This window comes from Ochotona curzoniae, unplaced genomic scaffold (genome assembly GCF_017591425.1).
Source record: "Ochotona curzoniae isolate NIBS_2020 unplaced genomic scaffold, NIBS_Ocur_1.0 contig_3819, whole genome shotgun sequence".
Taxonomy (NCBI): Eukaryota; Metazoa; Chordata; class Mammalia; order Lagomorpha; family Ochotonidae; genus Ochotona; species Ochotona curzoniae.
The window spans coordinates 2,025,264-2,037,872 of record NW_024466004.1 but is presented as its reverse complement, the minus strand read 5'-3'; the positions used below and the strand labels follow the sequence as shown (position 1 = coordinate 2,037,872).

General features: G+C 39.5%; 1 protein-coding gene across 2 annotated transcripts in view; it reads left to right on the top strand.

Annotated features, from left to right (window-relative positions):
* The window catches only part of FKBP5 (FKBP prolyl isomerase 5), a 118,170-nt gene that overhangs the window by 31,945 nt on the left and 73,616 nt on the right, over nt 1–12,609 (top strand). The window contains exon 1 of one of the 2 annotated variants that reach the window (XM_040983244.1): nt 12,026–12,189. The exons of the other annotated variant lie outside the window; for it this stretch is intronic. The gene's annotated coding sequence lies outside the window, so the exon portion shown is untranslated. Of the gene's footprint in view, nt 1–12,025; nt 12,190–12,609 lie in introns of those variants that run through there. 2 annotated transcript variants of the gene reach the window in all.

Here is a 12,609-nt window from a genome sequence, read left to right as displayed (position 1 = left end):
TCTCTGTATATCTGACTTTCCAATAAAAATAAAATAAACCTTAAAAAAAAGTATCGAACACTTACTAAGATAAAAATCAGATTTGGCTTCCAGTCCAAAAACTTGTACATCTAAAGCTACAAATAGACTACAAGTAGAAGATTGAAAAAAGATTACATCATGCTAATACTAATCAAAAGAAAGCTGGAATCGCTACAGTAATGTTAGCAAATTAGAATATAGAGCAAAACACATTATCAGTAATAAATCTTAGATAAAAAGCTTATCACGTGAAATTAATGCTCAATACTTTTGTATCTAATATTGTTTTAATATACTTGAATCAGAAGCTAATAGAACTGAAAGGAGAAATAGACTTATATAATCAGTTGGGACTTTTTTTTTTTATGAACAGGTGTTTTTGTGCAGTGGATTGAGCTGCTGCTTAGGACAGCCACATCCCATATTGCAGTGCCTGGGATCTAGTCCTGGCTCTGCTGCCTGCTAATGTGCCCGGGAGGTTGCAGATGACAGCCCAAGTACTTGAGTTTCTGCCACCAACATGGCCAACATGTGTGTAATTCCTGACTCTTGACTTTGGCCTAACTAGCCTGTACTGTGGGCATTTGAATAAGGACCCAATGGATGGGAGATTTTTTCCATGTCTCTGTCTCTCTCTCTTCCCATACTTCAAATAAATAAATATAAAAAAAAATGAACTTGGAAAACTATATATTTAAAACTAACTTTTTTTAAAAGAAACCCATGGTCACAGAAAAAAAAAATTTATATTTAGTACTGGGTCAGTGTTGTGGTGTAGTGGACAAACCACTCCCTGAAAACTTGCATCCGGTATGGGTGTCAGTTCATGTCTCAGCTGTTCTACTTCCTAATCCACCTCCCTGCTAATGGCCTGGGAAGGCAGTAAAGGATAGCCCAAGTGCGTGGATCTCTGGCAGCCACATAGGAGACCTCAATGAAGTTTCTGACTCTTGGCTTTGGTGTGGCCCAGCCCTGGCTGTTGCAGCTACTTGGGGAGTGAACCAGCAGATAAAGTATCTGCTGATGGAATCTCTCCGTTTGTCTCTCCCTCTTTCTCTGTAACTCTTTCAAATATTTTTTTTTAAAGAAAAGAAAGCATTTTGTATTGAATTAAAATGATGTCAAAATGTGTGGGTTTCAGGTAAAATGACTGCTCACAGGAAACTTCAGAGCCTTCTATATTAAAGAAACAAAATTACAAGTCAATCTCTTCAGCTTCTTTCTGCTGTAAACTAGAAAAAGAAGAAAAACAAATCCACGGTTAATAAAAAAAATTGCTTAAAGTCAAAAGTTAAAATCAATGGCATAGAAAATGGAAAAATAGTAGAGAAAATCAAGCAAATTAAAAGGTTACCTCTTTAAGGTTACCAATAAAATTGATCAACGTTTAGCCTGACCAGGAGAGGCAAAGACAAAAATAACCAACATTAGGAAGGAGAAAGGGGTACACTTTTATAATTATTGACAAGACAAAGTGAGAGGAAAATATGAGTTAATTTCTGCCAATGCATTAGACACGTAGTTGAAATAGAAATTTCTCATATGATACTAAGTCTCGTAAGACATCAGAATCCATTTGAGAAGAAACAACTAACTGCAAAGTCCTGTATCTAATGAAGAAACTGAATTTCCACAAAGAACAATCTTAAGCACTCATGGCTTTAGTGATGAATTCCAGCCAACATTTTAAGCAGTTACAATATCAAGGGACTATTTCTTAACTCATTTTGTGACACTGGCATTACTCTGATATTAAAACCAGACAAATACACTGCCAGAGAAGAAAAGTATAGATTCATATCTTTCATGAACATGCTTGAAAAATTCTTAACAGAATTTTAGAAAATTGAATCCAATAATATATGAAACCAACAAAATGCAGTGATGCAATGGGATTTATCCCAGAGATGCAAATTTGATTTAATAGCTGAGAACCAGTGTCATGTACCCTATTTACAAAGTGAAACAAGAAAAACTGAATGATCATCTCAACAGATACAAAAGAAACCGTAAACAAAATTAAGTATAAATTGCTGATAAAAGTTTCACAAACTAGGAAAAGAAACTCCCTCTATGTGATAAATAAAATTCATCTATGAAAAGCCAGTGGCTGGGACCAGCACTGTGGTGTAGTGTTTAAGCCACTCCCTGCAGTGCTGGCATCTCTGGCTCGAGGTCTCGCTCCTCTACTGCTGATCTTGCTCCCTGCTAATGCTCCTAGGAAAGCAACAGAGAGGCTCAAGTGCTTGGGCTCTTGCACCCACACAGAAAGCCCAGAAGAAGCTTTTGACTCCTGACTAATGCCTGGTCCAGCCTGGCCATTTCAGTCATTTGAGGAGGAGTGAACCAGTGGACGGAAGACCTAGTTCTCTCTAAAAAAAAAAAAAAATTTAAAGGAGAGGGGATGTTCATGCAAAAGCCAATATGTACTGATATGTAATGCTTTAACATTAAATTTTTTTTTCTCCACAATCAGGAGCAAGAGTGTATGTCTGCTGTCACAACTTCTATTCAGGGTAGAGGAGGGTACGGTCAGTACAGTCAGACAAGACAGTGAGACAGAAGACATCCAGACTGGAGAGGAAGAGGTGAAACTTTATTCACAGATGGCATGATTGCTTATATTTACAAAAATGCTGTTAGAATAATGAAGTACAGTTAGTAAAGTTGGATACAAGGTGAAGATAGAAAAGTCAATTGTATTTGTATATACCAACATGAATAGTTGGAAATTGAAATTTAAAAACAATGTCATTTATGTTTGAACCTGTGGGAACGTATGATCCATTGGCCCTGTAACTCATGACATCATTTAGTCTGGGCCTGCCAAGGCAACCACACGTGGGAGTCATAATCAATAAATCTAAAGCTGGCTAATTTTTAAGTTGACAGTTTTGCATGACCCTGTGAATGATGTTCTGAATATTCAAATGGTCTTTGGTAGAATAAAAGGTTCCCTGCCCCTGATAAAATTAAAATATTGAGCACCAAATGTGCAGGCCTCCATATTGAAAGCTGTGAAACATTGCTGAGACAAATTGAAGAAAACCTAAATAAATGGATTGGGAGATGATATTGCTGTTTTATCTCCCAACTTTTAGACTCATTACAATTAAAAATTCCTGATAATAATTTGTAGAAATTAGCAACCTTGTACTAAAAGGTATATCAAAATACAATGGACTTAGAATAGCCAAAAAAATGTTTTTAAAAGAACAGAGATGGAGGATTTAACACTGTTTAGTTCCCAAAATGTATTGTATGTACAGTAAGCAGTATGTGGTTCTGAGATGGGTCCTGTGGCAAAGGGGTTAACTTGGTTAGGATGATGCCCTCATCCCATATCAGAGTTTCTGGTTCAAGTGTTGGCTGTTCTATTTCTGATGTAGTTGCCTGCTAATATGCCTGGGAGGCAGCATATGATGATGCAAGAACTTGTGGTCCTGCTATCTCATCAGAAGCACAGATGAAGTGCTTAATTCCTGGCTTTGACCTGACCCAACCCTGGCTGTTGCAGGCATTTGGAAAAAGAACCAGCAGATTGAAGATCCCACTCTTCTCTGTCTTCCCCTCTCTGTTAATGTGCCTTTGAAATAAATATTTTTTAAAATATGTGGTATTTGTGATAATTGGTATAAACAAGTCAATCCATGAAACAATAAAATCTAAGAAAAATGATCATTAGAGGGAAAATGGATGATCTTTTTAAAAAACAAAAGGTCTTTGAAGCAGCATCACTTTCATATGTTAAAAATGAGCCTTGGAGCTATCATTGTGGTGCAGCAGGTAAAGCTACTGTCTGATGCTAGCATCCCAAACAGGCAGGAGTTTGAGCCCCGGATGATCTACTTCTGATCCAGCTCTCTGCTAATGTACCTGGGAAAGCATCAAAAGTATCCCAAGTTCTAGGGTTCCTGTTCCCACCCTGGGAAACCTGGGTAGAGTTCCATGCTCCCGGCTTCATTCTGATACTATTTGGGGAGTGAACCAGCAAATGGAACATCTCTGTCCCTCACTCTGTAACTCTGCCTTTCAGATAAAATAATAAATGTTTTGATCCATACTTTTCATCATATGTGCATATTAACTCAAAATTGATCATAGGGATTCGGTGCACTAACCTAGTGGCTAAAGTCTTCGCCTTAATGGACCAGGATCCCATATGGGCACCTTTTCTAATTCCTGCAACCACGCTTCCCATCCAGCTCCCTGCTTGTGGCCTGGGAAAGCAGTAGAGGGCTGTCCAGAGCCTTGGAACCCTGCACCTGTGTGGGAGACCCAGAGGAAACTGGTTCCTGGCTTCAGTTAGGCTCAGTTCCAGCCATCGCAGCCGCTTGGGAGTGAAACAAAAGACAGAAGATCTTCCTCTCTCCTCCTCTCTGTATGACTGACTTTCCAATAAAAATGAAATAAATCTTAAAAAATTGATCATAGACCTAAATCTAAAAAGCTCAAATCTAAAGTTTCTAAAAGAAGTTTTTATGAGACTAGGTATGGTAAAAATTCTTAGGTACAACATTTCGTTAAGAATATTAGGAATATCTTTTTGAAATTCATTGCCAAGGAAATAAAAAGGACAAGTCATAGACTTGGAGAAGATATTTTCAAATTGTGTATTGATAAAAATTAATAGAATCTATAAGAAACTCCTAACTCAATAACACAAACCTAGTTTTAAATGCCGGTCAAAAGATTTGAACAGATGCCTCATCCAAGAAGACACTTGGGTGATAAATCAGCACATGGAAAGGTGACTGGCAGCATTACATGTTGGGGATATGCAGATTAAACCACATGTTAGAGTGACCTCAGTTAAAGAGACTGGTGGAAAGGCCGATGCCACCCCAACCCCATCATCCCATTGGTTGAGTCCCAGCTGCTCCACTTCTGATCCAGCTCCCTGCTGATGCTCCTAGCAAAGTAGCAGAAGATGCTCCAAGTGCTTTGGTCCTTGAACCCATGTATGAGAATGATGAAGCTCCCAGCTCCTGTCTTTAGGAGTGAACCAGCAGATGGAAGATGTCTCTGTCTCTCCCTCTCTCTGTAAATCTACCTTTTAAATAAATAAAAGTAATTCTAAAAAATAAAGAGATGACACCAAGTATTGGTAAGGAAGTGAGTAGATCAAACTTGTGCATTGAAGGTGGGAAGGTAAAATAAATTTGACGCTTAAGGATGTGAAATAGATATCTGTCATGTGACATGACATTTCCACTTTTAAGCATTTATGAAAGAAACCTGCTTATATGATCATATGAAGATATGTACAGCTCTAGTTGTATTAGATCAGAATTGAAAATAATCCAGATGTGCAACAACAAATAAATCTGTAGAGTATCCATACATTGAAAATAGTGTTCAGCAACAAATACGGTGATACCTACAACATATTTCTCAGAAGAAAGGGCATGTGTGACTCCAATGGAATTCTGAAAAATATGAACTAGTCAGAAAGCAGATTAGAAATTGTCTGGAGTCCTGAGCTGGATAGACATACACTAAGGAACACAGGAAGAGTTTGTTAGTGATAGATATGAGAATATTCATTATCCTAAGTGTGGTAATGACTACATGTGTGTATGACTATGTATGTATGCATGGATTTCAAAATTTCTTACACAAAAAATAGATTTATCTTTAATTTTACAATTCATGATTAAACTTTTAAAAGAAACTTTGTATATCCTATGTCATGATCTACCAAATGGTGTACATAAATATGTGTAGCGTATTATAGGTTAATTATACCGTACAAAACCTTAAAGAAAAAAAAAGGAGTAGGCATGGTGGTATAGTAAATTAAGCTGTTTGGGATGTGCCCACATCATACTGGAGCCCTGGCTCAAGTCCTAACTTTCCTATTTCCACACCAGTTCCTGACTAATGTTCCTGGAGGCAACGGGTGATAGCCCAAGTACTTGGATTTTTGCCAGCCACCCACCTGGGAGACCTGGATGGAGTTTCAAGCTCCTGGCTTAGGCCTGGCCCCGGTTTGGCTGTTGTAGCCATTTGTAGAGTAAACCAGCAGATAAAAGAGTTATGTGTCTGTTCCTCTCTGTCTTTTGGATAAATAGGTTTAAAAACAAAAAGAAAAAACACTTGTGTTTTCATTATTTATAAGCATGCTGCATGTGTTTCAGGATCACATAGAGACTTATTTCTTTTAAAAAAATAATTTTTCATTAAGTGAGTGATTTTAACATAGTAGTAAAATGCACATTATGTATAATCAAGTTTACTTACACTTATAACTTGATACGAAACTGAAAAGGCAAGTATATTTTCAAACTCCAAGGAACTTACAGAATTATATACATCTTAAACATTAAATATTACTTTACTGTCAGAATAGAACATTGGGAGCTAGTGCCATGGTAAGCCTCCATCTGTGGTGCCAGCATCCCATTTTAGCACCAGTTCAAGACCATCTACTTCCCTGCCAATGTGCTGGGAAACCAGCAGAGGATGATTAAAGTCCTTGGGCTCCTACAACCACATGGAGACCCGGAAGAAACTCCTGGCTTGAGATCAACTCAGCTCTGACTGTTGTGGTCACTTAGGGAGTAAACCAGCAGATAGAAGATCTCTCTGTCTTTCCTTTTCTCTCCAGAACTTTGCCTTTCAAATTAAAAATAGTAATAGTGTGAGTTTTGGGGAGATAGAACTTGTGTGTGGTTTACTGTTTTTTCCTCTGGGATAACCCTAGCACATAGTAGGTGCTCATTAGATATTTGTGAATGGTGACAACTCCTACTATATACTTCTCAACCCCTTGAGACTTTCGGGATATTTTGGCCTCTATTCCATTGGCCAGAATTTAGGCACATGGCCACACTATGCTGCAAGGGAGGACTTTATTGTGGGAATCTTTATGTACCAGTTTAAAAGTAAAGGTTTTACTGCAAGGAAGAAATGAAGACAAGGATAGCCTTCACCAACACAACTTGGACAGTGATGTCTTTCAAACATATGTTTGAGCTCTGGAGTCCTAATGACCTGGTATAGACCTGGATACTGCTTGTGAAGAGGCAGTGCATCAAAAAAATACCAGAGACTGATTCAGATGCTTGCCTTGGGAGATCAAAGTACAGCAAAGGGTTTCATTTCAAGAATAGTGTGGTATTGAAGGACAGCAAAACAAACAGTGCAGCCACTTCAGATGCCAAGTGCTAGAGATCTTCTTAATCCATCACAGCACATTGCTGATTTCTTTGATGATTTTGAGTTTTCAGAACTGTTTGTGCTGCCAAAAGTACTGCTGATCAGAAGTGAGACTTGGGCATTAGAAGTTGGAGAGCCACCGTGTTACTTGCTTAGGCGTAATTGCAGCAATCTTTTTGTTTTAATTGCGACCTAGAATCCCGTGGCTTCCCTCATGTAACTGGAACCCACACAACTCTCCTAAGTTCAGGCCCTGCCCGTGATTGCCTTCTGAAGAGCTCACAAATACCTCTGGCTTGCTGCAGCCAGTGTTCTTGCTCTCTGTAAGGAAGGCAGTCCAAATGTTTCAATTAAATTGGAGAATGGCAAAAATTCCTGACAAGTGGGACCGTGACATGTTTTGTCTGTTTTACAAATTTTAAAAGGTCATTCTCTGCTTTCTGCTTTATTTTTATTTGTTTGTTTATTTTATCTGAGGGTAAGTAAACAGAACTCCTGTCTGCTGGTTCACTCCTCAAATGCTGTGATGATCAGGGACAGGTTAGGCCAAAGTCAAGAGCTGGGAACTCAGTCCAGGTTTCCCATGTGGATCGCAGAAACTCATTTATTTGAGCCACCACTGTTGCCTCCCAGGGTCTGCAATAGTAGGAATGTGGAATCAAAAGTCAGGAATTAAATCCAGTAATCCTACGTGAATTGTTGCTAGGTTCCTAGCCAGCATCTTAACCACCAGGTCAGATGTTCACTCCTGAATTTTTTTTTTAAAGGTTTAGTGGCAGAGTTATCATTGGTACACCCTAATAGTAAACTTTATGTATTATAATAGTTTTCTTTTTAGATAGATGGACATTTATAAAATTCTTTCCCAATTCACCTATTTTGGTATTGTTAGTATGTAGACTCTTAGCTAAAGAGACCTATCATATAGGTCTATCTGATCCATTTCAGAAACAGGCTAACATTTTCATAGTATATATTTGCCAAATTTTATTTAGCATTCTGATGACTACCCTGTTGAAGAAAAACTGAAGTATTTTGTTTAGTCATACAATGGCTTAATTAGCAGATACTGACGATGACTTCATCAGCTTGTAAATGAATAGATCTGGGCTGTGCCCCTTCTACGCTTGAATCACCCTTCCACTTCCCCATAACTCATTCTTCTATGCCTAACCTTATCTTTAGTTCTTTCTTTTAATTCTTTGCTGTGCACTTTGATTTCACCCATAGCATCTCATTTTTTGCCTCTTACATCCCCTAGCACAAGTTTCACGCTTCTGTTATTCTTTTATCTTTATATTTCTGTCATTAGTTAGCTTTTCTGCTACCTTGCTCTTGCTTCTAACTTTTTTTTTTTTAACCAGGGTACAGCACAGTAGCTCAGTTGGTTAATACTCCCCCTGCAAGCTCCAGGATCCCATATGGGCACCAGCTACTGTGTTTCCCATCCAGCTCCCTGTTTATGGCCTGAGAGAGCAGTGGAGGATATCCTTGGAACCCTGCACCCACGTGGGAGACCAGAGGAAGGTTCTGGCCCCTGGCTTCAGAACAGCTCACCTCCAGCCCTTGAGGCCACTTGGGGAGTGAACCAGAAGATGAAAGATGTTTTTGTCTCTCCTCTGTAAATCTACCTTGTTCCTAGGAAGCATCCCATCTTACTCTAAATTTTGTCTCCAAATTTGAGAGGTAGCTGCATCCACAAACGCAATACTGAGAAAAATGTGCAGATAATAAAAGTATATAGAAATAAGAAACAGCATTACCAAGATTTGTTAAAGATTTATTTATGTATTTATTTATTTGAAAACTAAGTTATATAGACAGAGGGAGAGAGAGAGATCTTCCATCTGCTGGTTCACTACTCTCATGGCTGCAAAGGGCCAGGAGCTCTATCCAGTCTCCCATATGGGCAGCAGGGGTCCAAATAGTTGGGCCATCTTTTGCTGCTTTTCCCAGGCCATCAGCAGAGAACTGGATTGGAAGTGGAGAAGCAGGGACGTGACCTAGTGCCCAAATGGGATGCCAGAGTGGTAGATAGTGGTTAAGTCTATTCCCCCAAGTTTTGTAAAATCCCTGAACATACTAAATAATATTTTGAACACAGCTGGTTATCAGATTATTTAAGAATTTGATTGAATCTCTTCTGGAATATAGACTAGAGAGCTGAGAGTGGAACATAGGAGAAAAGCCCAGGGGTTCTCAAGACCACATCTAGCTGGACATTAGAATTGCCCTGTGTGCCTTTTAAGCACACAGATGCCCTGGCTCCACTGCAAGCCATTTTGGTACAGGTTCACAGAATTGAGCATCCAGCATCAGCTTCACCAGCTTCTTTAAAGCTGCCCAGGTGATTCTGATAGTTAGCCCAGGTTTGGAAAAGTGTTCAGGAAATCTGAAGAATAAACTCAAAACATACGGAAACCATCTAATAAGACTTTGGAAGTAGAGCATGGGGATGTTGAAGGCAAAATAGATAACCGTAGAAAATTCCAACAGATTCACAAAGACTCGGGTTCAGTGGCTAAGGGTCAGTATGTCAGCCCCTGGGGATTTAAGGAGAGAACAAGCTCTCCATGTGGCTTTGTGATTGATCCACATTCTTGTGTCTTCCAGAGAGGACGCGAGCCCAGCCACCTGTGCCCTTTCTGGATAGAGAGAAGCACACCTGGCGTAACTGCTCTTTTCCCCAGACACGGTTTTTTAAGCTTCCTTGGCCGCTCTCGGGCTTCTCAAGGCTCTCTCGGGAAGAGCTGTTTTTCTGTTTGAAGACAGTTGACTTTGCCTTGTTCTCATCAGTGTGATCCCATCTGCTTTCTAGCTTCCAAGAATCCCCGCAAGGTTCTAGTTCCATCACACACACACACACACCCTTTCTATGTTTTGTTGTCATTCCAGTGTCATTTGGGAGAAAGTTGATGACTTAGCACTATCTTTCAACCTTTTTGAATCCAAATTAGGCCAACACCATGTTGGGGGAGGGGAAAGCTGTATTCAGATTCATTTTTTTAATTATATAACATTAATATTTGGATAGGCTGATATTTTCTAGACTTTTTGTGTCAGTACTAGTATAATGCCTTACCTCCTTAAAAAAAAAAAGCAACCTATTCAACTAAGCAGTTCATAGACAAAGCCAGGTTGGTGCGTGACTACTTTATAGTTACTGGTATTGAGAATAAAACTGAGTTACCCAAATATTTTATGTGTTCAAGATACACAATAAGGGAGAAAAGAATCTGTAGCTCAAGGGTGGTAATTCTATTTGGGATTTTCTTTTCTTTCTGTCTTTCTGAGCTTTGGTCCAGGAAAAACTGATGCCATCAGAACCAGAGGCTTGACTTGGAACTTTGAGATTCAATGAGGGGAGAGGAAGGTGGGCAGGATTAAGATGGGAGAGAAGTTGAGTCTGACTGACTCTTCATTTCTGTATTTTCTAGCTATAGGATTGTTTATTTTCCTAACTATGATAAGACATGCACAGTATTAAATATGCCATTTTTTAAAGATTTATTTTATTCTCATTACAAAGTCAGATATTTGAAAGGAAGAGAGACAGAGAGGAAGATCTTTTGTCTGATGATTCACTCCCCAAGTGACTGCAACAGCCGGTGCTGTGCCGATCTGAAGCCAGGAGCCAGGAACCTCCTCCAGGTCTCCCAAGCGGGTGTAGGGTCCCAAGGCTTTGGGCTGTCCTTGATTGCTTTCCAGGCCACAGGCAGGAAGCTGGATGGGAAGTGGAGTTGCCGGGATTAGAACCAGAGCCCATATGGGATCCTGGCACATTCAAGGTGAGGACTTTAGCCTCTAGGCCACTGCGCCAGACCCTAAATATGCCATTTTAAGTGTACAGTTTAGTGGCATTGAGTACATTCCTAATGTGTAACTATCACCATTACATCCAGAACTTGTCATTCCTAACAGACACTCTGTACCATTAAACAACAGCTTCCCTTGGCTGCTGTCCCTTCAGCCCCTGGTAACCTCTCTTCCACTTTCTGTCTCTGTGAATTTGCCTATTCTAAAAGGTCAACATTTTAGAATCACACAGCATTTATTCTTTAATGTCTGACTTATTTAACTTTTAGGATAATGTTTTCAAGATTTATCAACATTAGAGCATGTAGCATAATTTCATTCCTTTTTATGGCTTGATGATATGAGGGGTCTTTACGAAGTTTGTGGAAAATGCAAATTATGCAGAAAAAAATGCATGAATTTCAACATTTTTCATATGAAAAAAACTTGTCTTAAAAGACAACCAACCCTGGTGTACTTACGTGCTTATGCACAGATGGCTGTGCAGTCATCTGGTGATGGACACTTGGTGGTTTCCCCAGCTGGCTGTTGTGAAATGCTGCTGTGAACGCTGGTGAACAAGCACCGTCTGTTTCAGTCCCTGCCGTCAGTTCTCTAGAACATGTACCTCGGAGTGGAGCAGTTGGGTCATGAGCATTTTGAGGAACTACCACACTATTTCCTGCAAAGTCTACACCACTTTACATCCTAATGGTCTGTTTTCTTAACAAAACTTATTATTTCTCCATTTTTTCGGTGATAGTCATCCTACTGGGTGTGAAGTAATAGCGCATGGTTGTTTTACTTTGCATCTTCCTATTCATTAATATGTTGAGTAGCTTTTCATGTGTGTCTTGGCATTTATTAAATATCTTGTGTTTTTTTAAATTATTTTTATTTTATTTGAGAAACATTGAGAGGCAGAAAGAGATCTTCGATCCACTGGTTCACCTCCCCAAAGCCCAAAATGGCCAGGTGGGCCAGGCCAGAGCTAAGAGGCTGGAACTCCACCTGGTTCTCCCACATGGGTAGCAGGGATCTAACATCTGTTTCCTCTCAACCTGCACAATAACAAGAAGCTGGATCAGAACTGGAGTTGCCGGAACTCAAACCAGACACTCCAAAATGAGACAGAAACATCCCGATCAGGGACTCTAACCACGACACCCAACAGCCAGCCTGAGTTTCTTTACAAAAGTAAAAAAATTAAGTGTGAGTATGTACATCAGTATTGTTCTTTATCTTCCCATCCCCCACTCTGGTGTGAGGCAAAGAAATTTCCTGGAGCAGGCAATTGAATAAACACGGTTTTATGTGGTTATATTATCTTATAGGATCTTGTTTCCTCTGCATATGGATTTATCTTTTATATTATCTGTGTCCTGTCTACAAATAGAGAACTTCTCGGGGACTCCTTTGTAACAGAACTTCAATATTTGAGAGCGGTCTGGGGTTGAGATTTACTTGAGGGCTTTCCAGTTCATCCTTATACAAATACTTGTAAACTTACATTGCGTTCCATTCTGAGTCCTAAGTGTTCCTCCTCCCGTGTGTGTTCTGTCTTTCTTCTGTATTCTAATTCTAGGAAACTGGAAAGCTTAGATGGGATCAGCCATCCCACATGTCAGTGAT